Source organism: Bubalus kerabau, chromosome 8, assembly GCF_029407905.1.
Source record: "Bubalus kerabau isolate K-KA32 ecotype Philippines breed swamp buffalo chromosome 8, PCC_UOA_SB_1v2, whole genome shotgun sequence".
Classification (NCBI taxonomy): Eukaryota; Metazoa; Chordata; class Mammalia; order Artiodactyla; family Bovidae; genus Bubalus; species Bubalus kerabau.
The window spans coordinates 92,232,693-92,241,967 of NC_073631.1; the positions used below are offsets into that span (position 1 = coordinate 92,232,693).

Consider the following 9,275-nt stretch of genomic DNA (forward strand, 5'->3'; position numbering starts at 1 on the left):
ATGTGATGTCTTCTGGCACAGCAGCTTTATTTCAAGAGATGTTCTAATTTCAAACTATCATTCCAGAAGTCAGCAAATTGTAAACCTGAATACACAGAAACTGCACCAAAGAATATTGATGAACTCTTTCCCCATCCTCCCAAACCACAAATCTTGACTGTAGCTATCAAGAAAATGTTTGCTTGCAAACATTTAGAAATAATTGTGAGAGTTCAACACAAAACCTGGATGAGGCAAGTAGCATTGTTCAGCATATAAATGTTTGCACAAGCAAAAAGAATGTGTTCATAAGAACAGGATATGTTCACAGAACAGGGTATGTTTGGGGGGCTGTCTGAGGCCATAAACTGAAAAAATTGGGGGCAGATGTGGTCACCTTTAGACAATAGATCACAGAGATTAAGAGCAAGGGCTGTGTGGGCAAGCTAACCCAGAGCCGTATCTTTCACCCCCATCTTACTGGTTGTGAGACCATGTGTAGTTAATTACACTACCATTTCTGAATCTAGTCTTACTGTCTTTAAAATGAAAACAAGACATTTTATTTTTGAAGTAAGCTGGAAATGCATTGTGCATGATTTAGCATAGTGTCTGGCATAGAGTAAGAACTCAACCTAGATTTGAGTTATTTTTCAGTTGTTTCCTTTTTAACTAGACAAACTGGGAGAATACAGCAATGATCATTTTGGATCAAATAATCTATCCCTGTATTCCATCCCTGTGTGTAGAATCAGAAGGTATTTTAGTCACTTTCCATGTGTCAATACTCTGCGAGGGAGCATTAGAGAATCGATCAAAGCTCTTGGTTTTACAGTCATCATCAGATGAATCTTGCTTGTCTTTCAGAGTCACCATCTCTATACTTTTTGCTCCTTTATGTAAATAAGTGTTTTCATTAAAACGTGTGTCAGTGCTCACTGAAGCAGTGCATTTACTAATACTGGAACAATACAGAGAAGATTAGCATGACACCTGCTCAGTGATGCCATACAAATTCAGGAAACATTTCGTATTTTATGAAAAGTTATGAATGTGGATGGTGTTGAGAGTTACACAACAATATGAATATACTTAATACCACTTAAGTGCTCATTTAAAATTGGTTAACATTATAACTTTTATGTTCTATGTATTTTACTGTGATACAGAAATTAGAAAAAATATATTGATACTGCTTCATTAAGAGGGCATCAAGCTCTTAAAATACTGGTCCTTTGTCAGTGGTTTTATATATTTGAATGGGCATAGAATAGCTCAATTGCTAGTTCACTGTTACTCAGCAAAGCAGAGGCAAACAGCATTAAAATTCTGAATATGGCAATCTGAAGAGACTGACTAGAGCAAGCTGGGTTTTGTTCATTTATATATGCTTACTGCATAACAGTTCAGAAGAATAATCATTTGTATAATCACCTGTTATCACTGAATGTTCCAGTGTTGTATTTTTTATGCTTCTTGAGAGACCTGTGGGACAGAAGATAGTAATCAGAGAATAATTATATTTTATGTTGATGCCAAACAGCAATTTAAAGTATTTTAAATGTTGTTGTATTATTTACTTTTCTACATATAATTGACTAGAAAGCTTTCCTAAATACTAAGATGATTGGTTTTAAACAACTGGCGTATAAACATGAAACATGAAAACAAATTTACACCAAGTGAGTATTCAGGAGTCCCATTGCAGCTTTCATTCTCCTTTGATCTAACTTTTCATCAAGCAACAAATATGGGGATGGATGCTTTTGGAAAATAAAAGAACAATTGCTTTCTATTTTTTGTTGTAATATGAAAAAATAACAACTTCTTGTTTTCAAAATCAAGTCAGCCTCTACCTGCATCCTTACCCTCCAATTCCACCTTCCCACCTGTCAGAATGGATGAATTTTCCCTATTTCTGCCCACTGCCTTCTTTATAGCTAAAACCAGTGGAAACAAGTGTTTCAGTTTCCTCATTTCTTACTATCTACTCAACACTCTGCAGTCAGTTTATTAGCACCTCCATCTCACCCTACCCAGTGGTCACCTCTCCATCTTCATCTTTCTCAACCTGTGAGCAGTATTGGATATATTTTTGTTTTTGACATTTACCACCCTAATTTTCTTCCTTCTTCTGCAGCCTCTCCTTCTCAGGCTTCTTTGCTTACTCATTTTCTTCTTCCTACCTCCAAATTAATATTAGAGTGTCCCATGACTAAGGCCAGGGTTCCATCTTCTCTTCTATCAACATTCTATCATGTGACCTCATCCAGACCCCAATTTGCTAATGATTATCAAATGTATATATCCAGCCCTGACCACCTCCTGAATCCCAGGCTCATATATCTGACAGCTTACTCATCATCTCCTTTGAGTGTCTACTAAGCATCTTCCTGAAGCATCAGCCTTCATCCCCCTCTAGAGCCTGCTTCTTCGAGTCTTTTCTGAATTGACTCACATGCTAAGTCTGAAAACCCTGAAGTCATCTTTGAATTCTCTCTCTGTCTCCCCTGCAATACCTTGTCAACTTATATACATCAAAACATTTCCTCACTCCAGTCATGTTTGCTGCCTCCCCTGCTACCATCCTGGCATGTTATCATTAACTCTCACCTCAACGAGTGCAATAGTCTCCCCACTAGTTGGCTTGCTTCTCTGCCTGCCCTCCCAAACTGCATTTTCCATGGGGCAGGCAGACAAAGCTTGTGAAAACTAAATTAGGTTATGTCACTCCCCTGCTCAAAAGCTTCCAGGGTCCAGGCACCACACTTAGGATAAAACCGAACTGCTTACCACCTTCTGATCTGGCCTTGGCCAACTGTCACATCTTATCTCCTACTATCTTCTCCCATTTTTCATTGCTCTAAGACAAATCTCCCTTGATATTCCCCAAATATACCAATGTGTTTCCCACTATAGGACTATTTATTGACATGTAGTTGGTTTTTGATGAACATCAACTGAACAAATGATTATAAGCTGGGCTCCTTCCCTTCTCTTCTCTCACTAAAATTATCTGTCAATTTGTACAACTTCCAGTACCCACTTTTCAGTATTACATCCAGAGAAAAAGAACACTATGCATCTTATTTTAGGGTTCAGTTCAGTTCAGTCACTTAGTTGTGTCCTACTCTTTGCGACCCCATGGGTTGTAGCACACCAGGTCTCCCTGTCCATCACCAACTCCCAGAATTTACTCAAACTCACGTCCATTGAGTCGGTGATGCCATCCAACCATCTCATCCTCTGTCATCCCCTTCTCCTCCCACCTTAAATCTTTCCCACCATCAGGGTCTTTTCTAATGAGTCAGCTCTTCACATTAGGTGGCCAAAGTACTGGAGTTTCAGCTTCAGTATCAGTCCTTCCAATGAATATTCAGGACTGATTTCCTTTAGGATTGACTTGTTGGATCTCCTTGCAGTCCAAGGGACTCTCAAGAGTCTTCTCCAACATCACAGTTCAAAATGATCAATTCTTCAGCGCTCAGCTCAGCTTTCTTTATAGTCCAACTCTCACATCCATACATGACTCCTGGAAAAACCATAGCTTTGACTAGATGAACCTTTGGCACAGTAATGTCTCTGCTTTTTCATATGCTGCCTAGGTTGGTCATAACTTTTCTTCTACAGAGCAGCTTCTCTTATTTTCATGGCTGCAGTCATCATCTACAGTGATTTTGGAGCCCAAAAAGTAAAGTCTCTCACTGTTTCCCCATCTATTTGCCATGAAGTGAACTAATGCCATGCTCTTAGTTTTCTATTTTATTTATTTATTTATTTATTTTAGAATTAGTCACTGTGAATTATTCAGAGTGTTTTTTTTTTGTTTTTTTTTGTTTTTTTTGTTTTATTTTTTTTTTTCAGGGTTGATTTCCTTTACTTTTTTATTTTTTTTTATTTTTTTTTTATTTTTTAAATTTTATTTTATTTTTAAACTTAACATAACTGTATTAGATTTGCCAAATATCAAAATGAATCCGCCACAGGTATACATGTGTTTTTTTTTTTATCAAGTGAGAGACCTCATAGAAGGAATGGCTGTCTTGAGTTAAGGTAGCCTGGGACCATGTCTTTAAAAGAAGTTATATAAGATGATTAAGTTCCATGTATATGCTGTAAAACATGGTGGCTTTAATTAGCAACACTGTATTGCACACTTTTGCATTCCAGTCCCCTATAATGAAAAGGACATCTTTTTGGGGTGTTAGTTCTAAAAGGTCTTGTAGGTCTTCATAGAACCATTCAACTTCAGCTTCTTCAGCGTTACTGGTTGGGGCATAGACTTGGATTACTGTGATATTGAATAGTTTACCTTGGAAACTAACAGATATCATTCTGTCATTTTTGAGATTGCATCCAAGTACTGCGTTTCGGACTCTTTTGTTGACCATGATGGCCACTCCATTTCTTCTGAGGGATTCCTGCCTGCAGTAGTAGATATAATGGTCATCTGAGTTAAATTCACCCATTCCAGTCCATTTCAGTTTGCTGATTCCTAGAATGTCGACATTCACTCTTGCCCTCTCTTGTTTGACCACTTCCAATTTGCCTTGATTCATGGATCTGACATTCCAGGTTCCTATGCAATATTGCTCTTTACAGCATCGGACCTTGCTTCTATCACCAGTCACATCCACAGCTGAGTATTTGCTTTGGCTCCATCCCTTCATTCTTTCTGGAGTTATTTCTCCACTGATCTCCAGTAGCATATTGGGCACCTACTGACCTGGGGAGTTTCTTTTTCAGTATCCTATCATTTTGCCTTTTCATACTGTTCATGGGGTTCTCAAGGATGAAAATGAAAGTGGAGAGTGAAAAAGTTGGCTTAAAGCTCAACATTCAGAAAACAAAGATCATGGCATCCGATCCCACCACTTCATGGGAAATTGCCAGGGTCCAGCCCCGGCTGATCCAGGGTATTCGAAGGGGAGACAGCGTCGGTGACTATTTACATATTCATCAAAGATATAAAGAGTAATAGAATGAGGATAGCTCAGTAGGAAAATTCAGTGGAGAAAAGAGGCTGAGTAGCTTGGTTTACGTGGAAGACCAATAAAACTTCAAGACAAGAAGCTTGCACCACTTACGTAGGCCACAGGCGTCCTTCCATTCTCCCGAAGGAGAGGAGACACTGAGGCCTCCCCAGTCGGATCTTAGAAGCCCAGGCATAATTAGTAAGCATGGCGGGTTCCACGCTCTAGATGGAGACTCAGCCAGAGTTTGAGAGAGAAAGAGACATGGGGAGACCAGCCTTTCGAGGAACTGATCCCAATTCTTTATTTTCCAGGATCTGTTTTTATACACTGAGGTGTTATACAAAAGTCATGCAGGGACAGCAGTCCTGACTTTTATTAAAGTCAGGTACTTCATACAAATGTATACAGGGGTCTTAGGGGTGTTACATCATCTTCTGGCCAGGGGGCCTGCTGACAATTTATGACCCTCTCCTTGTGACAGCGGTCAGTCAACCAGAACACTTATTTCTCCAGGGGTGATTATTTTTGAAACAGACGCCACCTTCTGAAGGTACCAGATAAAGTTACATTCCTATAGGGTGAGGGTGTAGTGGGTTTTAATTAAGGAAAGAATTTACTTAGCCTATGGTCCAACGTGATTAATATCAAAGGTTAATACTTATTTCTTCTATATATTCATTAACGTGTATAAGGGCAGGGGATGTGGAGACTTAGCAGTAAACATTGGCTCAACAAATGAAAAACTCTTCACCAATACAATTTCTAATCAGCCCACTATACTTATACTAATAGTTTTCTAACTTCTCTAAATAACCTGTTTTTAGAAGGTTTAACGCATCTTGTGCCTCTCACAGTTGGGAGGCTGTGAGCAATCACATGTAGCCGGACAAGCCTGTCAGGCAGGCTAGAGAACCTTCAGAGGAGTTTGTAGGTTGAAACACTCTGATCACGCCCAGGAATTATTAATAACTGGAGCTCTAAGTTAACTTCTTCTCCAAAAGAGGTGGTGGGGGACAGCTCCCCGTAAAGTCAGAGGTGTAGGTGAGAGCACAAAGTAGTAAAGTAGGCAGGCTCTGGTTATGGGGGTAGATGCTCGAGGATTTCCAGGGGGACTCCTGAGGCTTGATCCCACCTTTGCGTATGTCATGCCTCCTTCCTCCTGACCTTTGCCATGGGCGGAGTGCCTCACTCTGGCTCCCCACAGGAAATAGATGGGGAAACAGTGGAAACAGAGTCAGACTTTATTTTTCTGGGCTCCAAAATCACTACAGATGGTGAATGCAGCTATGAAATTAAAAGAGGCTTACTCCTTGGAAGGAGGGTTATGACCAACCTAGATAGCATATTCAAAAGCAGAGACATTATTTTGCTAACAAAGGTCCATCTAGTCAAGGCTATGGTTTTTCCAGTGGTCATGTATGGATGTGAGAATTGGATTGTGAAGAAGGCTGAGTGCCGAAGAATTGATGCTTTTGAACTGTGGTGTTGGAGAAGACTCTTGAGAGTCCCTTGGACTGCAAGGAGATCCAACCAGTCCATTCTGAAGGAGATGAGCCCTGGGATTTCTTTGGAAGGAATGATGCTAAAGCTGAAACTCCAGTACTTTGGCCACCTCATGCGAAGAGTGGACTCATTGGAAAAGACTCTGATGCTGGGAGGGATTGGGGGCAGGAGGAGAAGGGAACGACAGAGGATGAGATGGCTGGATGGCATCACCGACTCGATGGACGTGAGTCTCAGTGAACTCCAGGAATTGGTGATGGACAGGGAGGCCTGGCGTGCTGCGATTCATGGGGTTGCAAAGAGTCAGACACGACTGAATGACTGATCTGATCTGATCTGATTGCACACTTGTTGTTATCATCATTTAGTTGCTCAGTTCAGTGGTGTTCAACTCTGCAACAGCATGGACTATAGCCTGCCAGGCTTCTATGTCCCTGGGAATTCCCAGGCAAACATAACGGAGTGGGTTGCCACTTACTTCTCTAGGGGATCCGGGATCAAATCCAGGTCTCCTGCATTGGCAGGCAGGTTCTTTACCACTAAGCAACCAGAAAAACCCAATTGTACTCTTAAACATTTATTAAGAGGATAAGTCTCATTTTAAGTGTTCTTATCACTATAAAAAGTTCCCACTATCAGATGTGTTAGATTACAGCATATCTAAAACTCAAGTTTCAAGAAGGTGGGTGCTGCTGCTCTGTAACTGAGCAGTTTACAGCCAGAGGCTAATAAATTGCATTTGTTCCTGGGTTAGGAAGATCCCCTGGAGAAGGAAATGGCAACCCACTCCAGTATTCTTGCCTGAGAATTCTATGGACAGAGGAGCACTGTGGGCTACAATCCATGAGATCACAAAGAGTCGAACACGGCTGAGCGACTATCACTTTCACTTTTATTTTAAACATCCTATCTGTCTTTTCACCAGGAAGATTCGTAATCTGATTAGCTCTCACTGTTTCCCATGCCTCTCCTCCATATCTCTTCCTTAAATTGAGTAAGGCTAAAATCTAAAAATGAGCCTTGGTTTTCTCTATTATCCTTTTGTAATCCAGTGGTCTTGTTCAAGTACATCACATCTTATAGTCACATCCTATAAATAGCTAAATTCTTATTTGATTTCAGGCTTTATGTTTCTGGTGATATAAAATTTATAGCAAATAGATTAACCTGTGCTTATATTACTGAAATTCCTTAGAGTTCTTCAAAAGCAAACTACTATGTAAATCTAAATATTTTATCATCTTTAACTTATTCTAAACGTGCCCCATCTCAAATTTCTCCCCTATTCTCTATTTCATTTTCTCATAAATTCCTACTCCGTTTTCATGGCATTCTATAAGATCTCATTAAATAATATTGACTGGCATCTCCTTTTAAGTCCCGTTGCCTACATTCTTCAACTTTGCATTTTCCAAAACACTTTCCACCTCAAATTCAAAGCCAACCCCAGTTCTGATTCATGTAGGAAGACTAAGTGGCAGAGTCAGGTATTAGAAGGCTTCAGGGAAAAAGAAAAACCTCAAAGCACTCTGTAGTGAGCATCCTGTGTGAAGTGCTGAGGGAGACTGCAAAACGACGAAGGCCAGGCATTGTCCTCAGGACCTTATGATCTCAGGCGCAGACAGACTCACTCTGAGTTTAGAACTATGACCTAAGGAAAACCATGAACCGTCAAAATCCCCCATGCAGTTGAGAGATCTCCAAGGGCTTCCTGAAGGCAACATGTACCGTAGGTAGTTATGAGTGAGCAGGATTTCCACAAGCACAAATAGTTGATCATTCCAGACAGCGAGACTGATCCTAGGGAAGAGCAACCTGAAAAGAAGAATCCTAATAACGATCCCTCTGTTCTAGGGTAGCAAATGTCAGGAGCAACTGGGCTTTCTGAAATCTCATCCCTTGTACAGACCAGATTATCTGCCAGACCGTGTTTCATGTTTGTTTGAATACAATACCGACAGCTGAAAAACACAGACTCACTCCTGTGAGTCAATACGTGAGGGGCACTGGCAACATCAAGACAAGGTGTCTCTTCCTCAAAGCGAATGACAGAGAGAAATCATATAAACTCAGGCAAAAGGATTTCTTCAAGGATAACACAGAGCTGCGGTGAGGGCAGTTCTATCTCTGGCTGAGACAGACTGAGTTTCACAGAGTTTCACCACAAGAACAGAAAGATGCCTTATTTGAGCAGGAGCAGGAAGCCAGCCCCTAGACAGCAAGACACAGCTACAAACACACATATAGCAGAATGGAGGCAGGTGGTTCTTACATTTCTCTTCTTAAAGCCTTTCAGCCTCGTGTGCACAGAACATACGCAGTGAGATCCAGAATATGTACAAACACTCGCAGTGCCAAGTAGAGTGTAAAAGAAGCAGAGGGAGTTTTTGGCTCCCTCTCACATCCTCTGCAAGAGCCTGTCTCTCCTTTCAGGAACCACTTTCTTAGTCTCTTTGCTTTTTACCCCACAGCCACCCCCACCCCAATTATATCTGGATTTTAAATACAAATAGTCCCTCAGAGATCAAGCTCTTTCCCTAAAGCATGCCAAAATGGCAAGAGTTTCCTCTACCTAATTCTCTACTCGACCTATAAACTACGGAGAAAGATTGTTTTAATTTAAACCAAAGAGGATATAGAAAAGCAGCTGTATGTTTTAGCAGGAGACTGTGGTAAGGCTCCCAGCATTTCTAAGCTGAATACTCTGATATGAGTCACAGCTCCAGGGGACTGGCTCCTAAGAGCAGTATTGCCTTCTGTTGCTGTAAGATGCCGTCATAGAGTCAACGGTGGTTCTTTTAATGGGAAGTGCTCACT

General features: G+C 40.8%; 1 non-coding gene across 1 annotated transcript; it reads left to right on the forward strand.

Annotated features, from left to right (window-relative positions):
- Positions 1-910: 910 nt before the first annotated feature.
- Positions 911-1,017, forward strand: LOC129659781 (U6 spliceosomal RNA). Its single transcript, XR_008718249.1, has one exon. It is a non-coding gene; the product is annotated as a U6 spliceosomal RNA (small nuclear RNA).
- Positions 1,018-9,275: the final 8,258 nt, after the last annotated feature.